The following is a 12,535-nucleotide window of genomic DNA, read 5'->3' as shown; positions in this document are numbered from 1 at the left end:
AGAGAAAAAAAAAAGTGGAGTCAAGGAGAGAGAAAAGGAGAGGAAGATAAAGGGAAGGAGGGTGGGAGGGAAGAGGAGGGAGAGAGGGAGAGACTCAAAAGGCATCATGAAAGTACTTTTAGAAATAACTGGTATATTAACTTTGCTTCTCGTTGCGTCCTTGAGTGAATACAAAATTCTGCAAAATCCGACGTCCAACCCGTATTTTCTTTTTATTTTCAAGGGGGGACTGAGAGATACCAGGCGTGCTCAATGGCGTAAGGAGGAGAGCTTAGAGAGAGAGAGAGAGAGAGAGAGAGAGAGAGAGAGAGAGAGAGAGAGAGAGAGAGAGAGAGAGAGTGTCTGGAGAGTACTGGATTTTAAGGTATTTTGTTGGGAAGAAGTATGACTAGTAGTAGTAGTAGTAGTAGTAGGTGGTGAACGAGGACTCAGTTATTACTGCTACTACTACTACTACTACTACTACTACTACTACTACTACTACTACTACTACTACTACTAATAATAATAATAATAATAATAATAATAATAATAATAATAATAATAACAACAACAACAACAACAGTGTAAACAGTTTTAACCACTTCCTCTTTAAAAACAAAATCTTCACCTATTTTAATCTCCACCGCGTTTCATTATTCCCTCATTTTCGCTTTTCTCTCCTTCCTTCTCGGATTTACTACATTATGATTCATTTTACGCATTACATTTCTTTTTATCAGCTCATTTCTTTCGTTAATGCTTATTATCTTGCACTTGTTACCATGTCATTCACCTTTATCGTGTTTCTTTGTGCTCACTCCCTTTCATCATCGTATATTTGTTTTCCATCTTGTACATTATCCCTTTCATTTAATTATCACTAAATTATTCAATTCACCGCCATATTAATGTCAACTTGCTTTCATTAATATTTTTACAAACGTTCTCCTTTCTCTTTTCACGATTTAAAGATATATTTAGATATATATTTTCCCTTTTCCTGTGTAACTTCCCCTGTCACACATCACACTGGCCTCAAATTAGTACTTTCATTAACATTCTACCTTTTTACATACAATCCCTTTTTTTTATGATCTATTTACTATTTTCCTTCTCATGTAACTCTCTCTCTCTCTCCCTGTCGCTGCCACACACATCATATTGACCTCAAATTAGTACTTTCATTAACATATTATTTTTACACACGTACTCCTTCCTCTCCTTGCGATCTAATTACCTTTTCCAACCTTGTATTTATTTCCCTTCTCGTGTAACTCTCCCTCTCGCGGTTATTATATTCCGAGTCACATTAAGGGAGGGGGGTCCTTCTTCTTCTTCCTCCTCTTCTTTTTTTCCTCCACATTTGGACTTCCTCAGCCCCTACGGGAGGAGCCTAAAGGTGAGGGGGCGGCGTGAGGTCCTCTGTCTGTCCTCCTGACGCAGAGCACGAGGGAGTTACGAATAGAAATACTGAGTTATTCGTCAGTGTTTTTGTATCGTTTTCTTTACTGGAAGAGAAGGGATGACGCAGTTATTTTTATTTATTTATTTATTTATTTATATATATTTTAGTGAGGGTTTGTTTACTTTTAAGGAGGTACTGTGTATGTGTGTGTGTGTGTGTGTTTTTATATTCTCTCTCTCTCTCTCTCTCTCTCTCTCTCTCTCTCTCTCTCTCTCTCTCTCTCTCTCTCTCTCTCTCTCTCTCTCTCTCTCTCTCTCATACATATGTATATACCCAACATGTTGTTTCATATTTCATTTTCCGCACTCGTCCTCCTCTTTCTTTTCTCCCCTCCTCTTCCGTTTCCTCCTTTTCCGTTTCTTCCTCCTCCTCCTCCTCCTCCTCCTCCTCCTCCTCCTCCTCCTTCTCCTCCTCTTCCTCCTCCTCCTCTATTAGTCATCCCCTCTCCCCCCTTCTTGTCCGATCCGTCACTGCCTGTTGTGTTAGAGAGAGAGACAGAGACAGAGAGAGAGAGAGAGAGAGAGAGAGAGAGAGAGAGAGAGAGAGAGAGAGAGAGAGAGAGAGAGAGAGAGAGATGGATTTTTACATCAACACCTGAAGAACGGACAAGGAGTTTTTGGAAATGTACTCTTAATCCTCCACTCACTCTTCCTTCTCCTCCTCCTCCTCCTCCTCCTCCTCCTCCTCCTCCTCCTCCTCCTTCTCCTCCTCCTCCTTCTCCAGGGTTCAGGGGATGTAGGAGTGTTAGGAAAGGATTGGGTTCGTGTCCCCGTGATTAAGAAAGGATTGTGTGCGTCACTCGTCCTTGTTCGATCGAGTTATTATTTGTATTGTCCGCGGCTGGGCTGGCTTAGGTGGTGGTGGTGGTGGTGGTGGTGGTGGTGGTGGTGGTGGGGGGAGTGGTCTTGTTGTTCTTGTTCCTATAAGTTTTTTACTCCATTCACGTACCAATTAATTTTTTTTCTTTTTCATTATTTTTATTATATTCTTCTGGTTGTGGTTGTTGTTGATTTTGTTTGCGTGAAGTATATTTAACGACCTCTTGTTTATTTATTTATTTATTTATCTATTTATTCACGTACCTGTATTCATCTGTATATCGTTACGTATTTTCTTACCTTTCCTATTAAACATACTCAGGTACAGCACACTCATTTACTTCTTATTCTACGTCCAATATGTGTTCCCAGTACTGCTCATTACGTATCTTTCACTCATCATCCATTTATTCATCTTCTATCACTCACTCACTCACTCACTAAGACCATAATTCTGTAACCCAATCTCCCTCATCTCCCTCTCCCACCGTCTCACTCTCTTATTAATCTCCCTTCATCTCCCCTCATCTCTTATCACACACACACACTGGTCGCTCTCCGTCCTTCTTTTTTTCTTATCTCCCCTTGCACATTTAGAGAGAGAGGGAGAGAGAGGGAGAGAGGGAGAGAGGGGGTAGCATAATGGATTTCTCAGATGCAGTAATGAACCAACTTAGACGTTTGTTGTATTATGTTTAATTGTGAATCTTGCCCTTCTGGCTTGTTATGCTTGAGTTCAGCTGTTAATGATGATGATGATGATGGTGGCGGTGTAGTAGTAGTAGTAGTAGTAGTAGTAGTAATTGTTGTTGTTGTTGTTGTTTTTGTTGTTGTTGTAACCTAACCTACTGTAACAATAGCCGTAATAACAACAATTAATACCAACTGAAGCATACAACACAATCACCAACACTCGTGAAGGGGGAACAATTGCTTCACCCTTCCGTAATTCCTCCGTGACCTCGAACTGAATTGCAATGACCTCTTGAGACACGAAGGTGAAGGCAATCATGAAGCGAGGTCATCTGGTGCCCCTCCCTTCCCTCCAGTCACTCCAGTCACTTCCTCACTGCAAGCGTGGCAGTCTGATCGCAAATCTGGACTTCTAAACGAGAGAAATATGCTTAAATATATGTCCAGTGAGCGAAAATGTTAGTTTATACGTAGTCTTAGTAGTGCTGAACGAGAAAAATGGGCCTGAATTTGAGTGTTATCAGAAAATGTTAGTTTACACGCTATCTGGTAAAGCTAAACGAAAATATTTACCTAAATTTCAAATCCTTACGAGCAAAATGTTAGTTATATGAAAATTGATAGATCTAGACGAAAAAAAGCCTAAATTTAAGTCTAATAAGGAAAAAATAATAGTTTTATACGGTGCCTAATGGATTTAAACGCGAAAATAGGCCTAAATTTGAAAGTTTAATAAGAAAAAGATTAGTTTACACGCATTTCGTAGCTGTAACGAAAAAAAAACATTCTAAATACCTCATAGCTTAAAAAATGCGAGTTTACACAGTTTACATAGCCAGGTGAAAGCCAAGAGGTCTGATGCTGCTTGATCTTCCTTCGCTCTGCCTTTGTTTTGGCCTCAGCTGTAATGGAAGGCTCGGTGCTCCAAGTCAAGTTTAACCTCAACATGTCTTGAGAATAATCCTCTGTTATTTGCTCGTGTCTTGCCTGCACTTCGTGGGAGCACCTCAGGCGGGAACTTTCCACACTCACTACCGTTTTCTTTGCTCTTTTTCGCCGCCTTGTCTTCAGGGTGCCGCTGGTTCGCCCGGTTCTTGCAGGGTGTGGCGTCTGTGGCTGGAGAGGTGCTTTGATTTGAGAACTAAATATGGCTTCGTGAAATTAACCACCTCCTCTTATTGTTCCCCATCTTCCTCCCTTTCTTCCTCCTTTTCGTCTTTTCTATTTTCGTCCTCCTCTTCCTCTTCCTCTTTGTCTTGCCAAAGGAAGCAGCAACACTGTAAGACTGTCTAATGAGAAGTCTTCCTCTTAATGTAGTCCTCCTCCTCCTCCTCCTCCTCCTCCTCCTCCTCCTCCTCCTCCTCCTCCTCCTCCTCCTCCTCCCGTCATCGCAGCCTTCATATGATATTTACTAAACAATTTGTATTACTCACTTCTTCCAATCTTCGTGGCGTTTGATGATAAGAAATTGGTATAATATTAAAGAGCCACTTATTTTTTTATTTATTTTTTTCTCGCTCACTTCCCACTCCGTAAATATTGAGAAACGTGTCCAGTATTCATGAATGCGCTTCTGGTATTCATGTTCTTCCCTCTAAGATAAGGTCTAATTTAAATCCTCGTGACCTCAAAAAGAACCAGCACATCTGCTTACGGTGAAAATAAACTTCTCTTCCTCTCTCTCTTTCTCTCTCTTTTTTTCCCTCTCTTTCCGTCCCTGTCTTTATTAATTCTTCATGGAGTCTATTAGCGGTACTTGATCTGCTGGCAAACACGCAGCCAGAGAGAGAGAGAGAGAGAGAGAGAGAGAGAGAGAGAGAGAGAGAGAGAGAGAACGTAATGAGGGAACGAGAAAAGGAAATTGTTAGGGAAGGTAGAACGTGATTTTTTTTCCTCTCTCTCTCTCTCTCTCTCTCTCTCTCTCTCTCTCTCTCTCTCTCTCTCTCTCTCTCTCTCTCTCTCTCTCTCTCTCTCTCTCTCTCTCTCTCTCTCTAGTATAGCAACACGTATAGAAATGAACGTTAGAAATTTTAAACCAATATTAAAAATGGGGAAACGAGAGAGAGAGAGAGAGAGAGAGAGAGAGAGAGAGAGAGAGAGAGCATGTGTGTGTGTATGTCTGCACATATAACTATCCATCCCTCAATCAATTTATATTTGTATGTATGTATGTATGAACTATGTATGTATATATGTGTATACTTGTAATCATGTGTGTGTGTGTGTGTGTGTGTGTGTGTGTGTGTGTGTGTGTGTGTGTGTGTGTGTGTGAATCTAGCAGTCTGTTTGTGTACGCGTGTGTCTTGCTGGTAGTAAACACGAGGGCTGAGATGCGGGCCTGACTGATACACACATTGTTGACTGATTGATGAAGCTCGGCAGCGCTGATGGAGGCGGCAGCAGATCAAGGCTGGGAGAGAGAGCACCTGACTAACAGACTCACCTGCACAAGGGGAATAATTAGATACATTCACTTAATACCTCCACTTGATGCTTCCCTCTCCCTCTCTCTCTCTCTATCCCTCTCTCTCTCTCTCTCTTGTGCCAAAGGGAGCAGCATGTAAAAGCATAGAGTAAATAAGTGTGCACCAAGCTTCCCCACGCTTACAATTAGCCGTTTATTACCACATTTTTTCCTTATTTGTTTACCTTGAGCCTCGCGAGTTGCTTAATGCATGGAGTGGGAAGCGCTAAGTGGAAAGGCTGAGAGGCGGTGTGGTGGCACTGGTAACGGCAGCTGCCTCCGCATGGCACCTCCACACACTCCTCCACACAGCACTGCCTCGCCTATTAGTTAATTGCATGCTAAGTGCTGAAGTCTGCCCAGGGAGGATTGGCGCTGTGCGAGGCTGGGGCGGCTTACTTAGGCAGCGTGGCCTCACAGTGCTGCCGCCTGCTCCCCACAAGGCGCCCTTTTATCCGTCATAACCCAATCTTGCCGCACTGACAAAAAATTCTGGTGATGTAATTTTTTCTTGGTGGTGGCAGCGCGGCGTCCCTCCCGCACCTCCCTTAAGGGCGCCCTGCCACTTACCCTCTCTGTTGTATTCCTCCCCACTCATGTTGTGTGTTTTCATTTAGTAACGTTGTTCTGTTCCCATCAACGTCATCTTCCACAAGGCCTCGATTTGTTTGTTTTTTTTTTACTTACTCGTATGTGTTACGTGTTTCATTATTTGTGTATACTTCAATGCTTTATTTGATCAAATAGCTTCATTTCCATCCACAGCAGCTACCGTTGCTCTGACCTTAAGTTTCTGTTTTTATATTTCTTTTATATAATTTACAATTCAACCCGAAACAGATCGATACTTTTATTTGATAGTTGAGGTTTACCCTAATCACCTTCAATTTCAACTAGATTATGCATTTAATTCTGAGCTATCATTTCCAGTCTATATTTTTGTGTCATGGGAAAGTAAACTACACTTAAAGCTTTATTTAACAAACTTATCCTAATTTTATCAACCAGACCCAATTGCTCCTTGATTCAGAGCTTTCCTGTCATCAGTTTATTTAGACCCTCCACGCGTCATGGTATATTGGCCACGAACATGGAAGCAAACACGTCAATAAAAGTACAGCTTCTTGAATGTTTGAAGCATGAGTAGGCCGGACCCTTAATCAAAGCCTTGGATATTCCCTTGACTGTCTTATGTAAACCACCTTACGTTCTGAGAGTTTTCCCCTGATTTCTCTTCCTCCTCCTCCTCCTCCTCTGCTTTCTCATCCGCATCCAAACTAGTATATTCTTTGGTTCTCATTGTCCTTGTTCTTTCCCTCCTCCTCCTCCTCATGGTAAGCCTCAGAGGTGCACATTGTGTCCATATTTGTGAGTATTGTGGTACGAGAGTAAGTATTGCGCCCAGCCTTACCGTGTGTCCCAGGGCCTTATAGAGCCGTGTGTCTTCCTGTCATCTGTTATGCGTTTTCTTTCTGTATTCTTTTCCCCGTGCCCTGTAATGCGTCTCTCTCTCTCTCTCTCTCTCTCTCTCTCTCTCTCTCTCTCTCTCTCTCTCTCTCTCTCTCTCTCTCTCTCTTGCTTTTTTTTTCTTTTTTCTTATCTCATTTTCTCAATTTCCTGCAGTTTCGTCTAATTTCAATCCCCCGGTAAGGTCAGAGTAAAGAGAAGCGTTTTATTCTATTATGGAATTCTCGAAGGTCTTTCCCTATTATTGGCTTTGCTTGCTTACTTTTTTTAATTATTGTTATTTTTGCTAATGCTTGAGCAACTTCAATTCCTTTTTTTTTTTTCATTTGTATCTATTTTTTTTATTATTTCTATCCTGAATCCTATTGACTGGATGACTAATTGGCTTTGCTTACTTAATTATTCCGTTCATTATTGTTCTGTTCTATTCTTTTTCCAATGCGGGTTTTTTATTACGTGTGATCTTAAAGTGAATACAAGTGATACACAAAATCGGTGAAATTGTTACTCGGGAAAAGGTCAGGAATTAAAATTTTAGCAGCAAAGTATCACAGTGAACTTCTGGATCACCGAACGCCCACTGGCAGACTGCAAGGGACCTTACTTCAGAATTTCCAAGTATTACGTAAATATTTCTGGAGGGAGATCACACACAGTAGTAATGATAACGTGCTGACTGGATCTAGACATTTGATTGGCTTCTCATTTTCAAGTTGGTGCGTTTTCAAAGGCTTTTTCTATACCATCACTTTCGTATTCTTCTTCTGCCGTGTTTTCTCGAGTGCTATCAAATATTGGACACGTGAACGTCTAATTAGCCTCACATTTTTCAAGTTGGTATGTTTTCGAAGGCATTTTCTATATCATCACACTTTCATATTCTTATTCTGCCGTGTATGCCTCAGTGCTATCAAATATTGGACACCTGAACGTCTAATTAGCTTCACATTTCCAAGCTGGTATATTCTCGAAGGCACTTTCTAAACCTCTTCACTCGCTCCTCTTATTCTGCCGTGCATTCTCGAGTGGTATCAAATATTGGACACCTGAACATCTAATTAGCTTCGCATTTCAAGCTGGTGTATTTTCGAAGGCGCCTTGTATACTGTTACTCGTGCCTTTTCTTATTCTGCCAAGCTTTCTCGAGTGAGGTTAAATTTTCGCCGGTATTTCTAGAGCTGGGTGAAACAATATGAACCTGATAAATGCCCCAGAAACTTGCTTGAGATCGGAATTTTGTGAACTGGAAAGAGATTAAGGAATTATCAGTGTACGAGAGAGAGAGAGAGAGAGAGAGAGAGAGAGAGAGAGAGAGAGAGAGAGAGAGAGAGAGAGAGAGAGAGAGAGAGAGAGAGAGACTAAACCGAACACACAATACATTAAACAACCAAACAACATTTCACACTTCACATCGTTCACGCTGACTATTTTGCCGAGAGAGAGAGAGAGAGAGAGAGAGAGAGAGAGAGAGAGAGAGAGAGAGAGAGAGAGAGAGAGAGAGAGGCTAAAGAAACACAGGAAAACAAACCCAGACAACAAAAGACAACAATATATCAAGAAGGAAAAGTTACACACACACACACACACACACACACACACACACACACACACACACACACACACACACACACACACACACACACACACACACACACACACACACTAATAAATTCACTTAAGAAGACAGACAGCGAGATGCACACAAGCTTAAGGCAGTAAAGAAGAGAGAGAGAGAGAGAGAGAGAGAGAGAGAGAGAGAGAGAGAGAGAGAGAGAGAGAGAGAGAGAGAGAGAGAGAGAGAGAGAGAGAGTCCTTGTGATGTGAATCCGCAAAAAGCTTCTGTTGACGGAAACAAACGTGAGACATGAGAGAGAGAGAGAGAGAGAGAGAGAGAGAGAGAGAGAGAGAGAGAGAGAGAGAGAGAGAGAGAGAGAGAGAGCATTTTAGTGACTCTCTCTCTCTCTCTCTCTCTCTCTCTCTCTCTCTCTCTCTCTCTCTCTCTCTCTCTCTCTCTCTCTCTCTCTCTCTCTTATGTGGTACATTTTCCTGGTCTCCAGTTTACACATTTTCTCTCCGGATTTGTCAAGTTACTGCTGTTGTTGTTGTTGCTGTTGTCGTTGTTGCTGTTGTTGTTTTTTTTATCTTGCAAGAGAGCTGGAGTGTTTGTGGAGGCGCCATGGAAGCTGCTACCGTGAAATTGCTAGTTTGTTTTTCCCCTTTTCTTTCTTCCCTCCCTCTCTCGTGCGTGTGTGTGTGCGTTCGTGTGTCCGTGAGTGTGTTTGTGTGTGTGTCGATGACTGAGTGGGTTGGTGTTTACGTAAAATTTCTCACAGTAGTCTAAATATATTAACGATAGCACACATTAGTTACCTGTTAGCGGTCACTCAGGTGTGAAGGCTGTAGGTGCGCGTCGCCGTCTCACCTTGGCACTTGAGACGCGAGGAATCAGGCCTGGGGGAGTAATAAGAGGCGACAAGACAGAGTGAGTACATCTGGCGCAGTGTTGCCTCCCGTCATTACTCATGCTGGCAGGGGACGTGGAGAGAGAGAGAGAGAGAGAGAGAGAGAGAGAGAGAGAGAGAGAGAGAGAGAGAGAGAGAGAATATTTTATTTCGGACAGATCTACACACACACACACACACACACACACACACACACACTTCTCAGTAAAACGTCAACTAGATTTTTGGTCTCAATTTTCAGATAACTTTGATGTTTTCCCTCTTCCTTCCTTCCTTCCTTCCTTCCTTACTTCCTTCCTTCCTTCCTTCTCTTCCTCCTCCCTTGCTTCCTTCCATATTGGCTTATTGAGAAAGTGAATGCCACTGTGTGTGTGTGTGTGTGTGTGTGTGTGTGTGTGTGTGTGTGTGTGTATGCGAGACCTTTTCCTTTGATATCTCTTATTAAGACAACCAATGATGGATGCTTATTATTGCTAGAGTCTGGTCTGCAGAGGTCAGTATCCCATTTCATCTTCATTCGTCTCGGCTCTTAGTGTTACCAAGATATCCAGCTATCGAGTCCATCCCACCTGGTTTATTTTCTCTTCCTTCCCGTATCGCCTCAATTCATGATCCTGGCAGTCTGTATAGCCTTCGATCCTTTCATTTGTGTTATTTTCCATCCTGTATTCCTTGCGTTTCGCTCAAATTTTCTTTTATTTGCGTTCACTTTTTTTTACTGTTTCTCGTCAGTTCTGTTCAGACGCTCATTTTCTCTTGTGTGCGTCCGACATTCCTCGAGTATTCGGCGGAAACTTTTTTTCTATCTACGTTCACTTTTATCCTTAATTCGGCTTCAGTGTTGCATTCAAACGCTTATTAATTTTATTTTACTTCCACTTTCACCTCGTATTCCAGTATTGAAACCCTAATTTTCTTTCATCTGCTTTCACTTTCATCTATTATTCCGCTTGAGTATTGCAATCACACGCCTTGCAATGCCCCACTCCCCGTCAGCGCCAGCAGCAGGAGTCTCGTTTAAGTCCCCATTGCCTACACACAGCGCTACCGTGTCTCTCCCAAATGGTTGTCACTAAACACCTTTTGTTTAAATAGTAAACTCACCGCAGTGCCTCGGAATCGTCCGCCAAGCCCGCCCGTTGACAGCTGCCGCGTCGCTCCTCCGCCGCGGGTCGATTGGGGGGAGCGAGAGAGGCAGCAGCGGTCGCCAGAACGTCACGACGCTGCTCCGGGATGTGCGGGAGGACGCGGCACTGAAAGGAACGGAAGGAAACTCTCAACTTTGTAATTAGTCGCAAATTTGTCCCGGTGAAGTGCTTGCGGATGCTCCGGTCGACGCCGTTGAGGGTGTAATGAGGGAATTCAGGTGTTTGAGTGCGCTGTTTGAGTGCGCTGTTTGTTTTGGAATGTGTGTGTGTGTGTGTGTGGGTGTGTGGGTGGGTGGTGGGGTAGTAACCTGATGTCTGGAGGAAAAAATGTTCAAATTCCAGTACTATTTATGTTACTACTACTACTACTACTACTACTACCACCTAACAGATAATGATAATGGCACTAATAATAATACGAATACCAATAGTGATTCTTATGTCACCACCACCACCACCACCACTACTACTACCATCAAGTCGACTGCACACCCGATGCTGGTTCGCGCCTTTCATTAGTTCACGCTTGCTTTACAGGAAGGGGATCGTGTCTGGCATTCTACTTCCACCGAAACGCGAGAGAGAGAAAAAAAAGAGATCAAAAAAAAAAAAAAAAAAGGTGTCGAGCACATAGCGTTGTCCTGCGCGCGGCAACAAAGTTAATTGAACGGTTTTATCAAAGCGGACACTACCACCACCATCACCGCCGACACCACCACCACGACTTTCACCTCCACTACTACTACTACTACTACTACCCCCGATACCCGCACTACCACAACCCCATAACTACACCCCTACCAAAACCTATTCTCTTCCTTTTTCAGCTCCCTACCACTATTACCACAATCACCACCATCACCATCACCACTCCTAAATTTCCTTCCCTACTTCCATCCTTATTACCACCACCACCACCATCACCACCACCACCACCACCACGGAAATATTGACTACCGGAAATAATAGCATCTCCACCATTTTCTTTCACATAATTAGAGTTTCCGTTAGGGAGAGTTTTGGTGTAAAGGCGAGAAATAGTTTACAAGAGAGTCCCCTTCTTGTTACCAGCTCAGATTCCCTGGTTGGCTCGAGACTTCCTAAAACACCCCCCTCCTTTTACTGTGTGTGTGTGTGTGTGTGTGTGTGTGTGTGAAGGGAAAGACAGGTACGTTCCAAGATTTAGTAAGGAAGAACAAGGAGAAGGAAGACAAATAGTAGTAGGAGGAAAACGAGGAAACTGCATCGAATTTCCAAAGTCTCGAATCCTGACTCAAAACCTCCCGAAGCTTCACAGTGAGATTCAAAAGCGAAAATGGAGAATCTACTGTGTTAAAAAAAAAAAAAAAAAAAAAAAAAACAGAAATGGTTGAGTGATGTGAATTTTACGTCTAATTTTAGGAAAGGTTAGAGAGTGATTTGATTCCGGCTCACTTTTATTTCGTTGCGAGAATGGAAACGAAAACCGGACTAGTTATGGTCGAGAATAGAGTCCAGTGGCAGTATTTTTGTGAATTCCCGTTCTTTCCTTTCACTTTAACACGATCAAAACTAATCTGAGTTTGCACCACTTAAGATCCCTAAGTTTGATTTATTTCATCTTCCCAGAGAGGAGAGAGAGAGAGAGAGAGAGAGAGAGAGAGAGAGAGAGAGAGAGAGGCTTGTCCCGTCTTTCATAGTCTAAATCCGATATTTTTTTCTTTCCTTTTTTATTTAACTTCTGTCTATCTGTCTCTGTTTGACTTCCTCTGTTCTTGCTTCCAACTCGCTTTGTGTTTCGTTTTTATTATCCCAACTCTCCAACACTCTCTCTCTCTCTCTCTCTCTCTCTCTCTCTCTCTCTCTCTCTCTCTCTCTCTCTCTCTCTCTCGCTCAGAAATACAAAACTATGTAAGATTTTCCGCCTCCACGCGTTGCTTCAGTCTCTTCCTCCCTCCTTCCTCCCCCTCCCCCCTCTCTCTCTCTCTCTGTCCGTCTGTCTGTGTCTGTGCTTTGGTCGGGCGGACAAAGACGAGGCACTGAGAGAGTCCATAAAG

At 42.7% G+C, this 12,535-nt stretch overlaps 1 long non-coding RNA gene across 1 annotated transcript in view; it reads right to left on the bottom strand.

Annotated features, from left to right (window-relative positions):
* LOC135116126 (uncharacterized) overlaps nt 1-10,708 on the bottom strand; it is a 35,462-nt gene extending 24,754 nt beyond the window's left edge. Inside the window, exons 1-2 of the long non-coding RNA XR_010276170.1 lie at nt 10,456-10,708; nt 9,260-9,340 (exon numbers count right to left, since the gene is read on the bottom strand). This is a non-coding gene — a long non-coding RNA (uncharacterized LOC135116126). The remainder of the gene's footprint in view (nt 1-9,259; nt 9,341-10,455) is intronic.
* Between the last annotated feature and the right edge of the window lie 1,827 nt (nt 10,709-12,535).

Source organism: Scylla paramamosain, chromosome 30 (genome assembly GCF_035594125.1).
Source record: "Scylla paramamosain isolate STU-SP2022 chromosome 30, ASM3559412v1, whole genome shotgun sequence".
Lineage (NCBI taxonomy): Eukaryota > Metazoa > Arthropoda > Malacostraca > Decapoda > Portunidae > Scylla > Scylla paramamosain.
The sequence above is the reverse complement of the archived record's forward strand: the minus strand, read 5'-3'. Positions and strand labels throughout refer to the sequence as shown.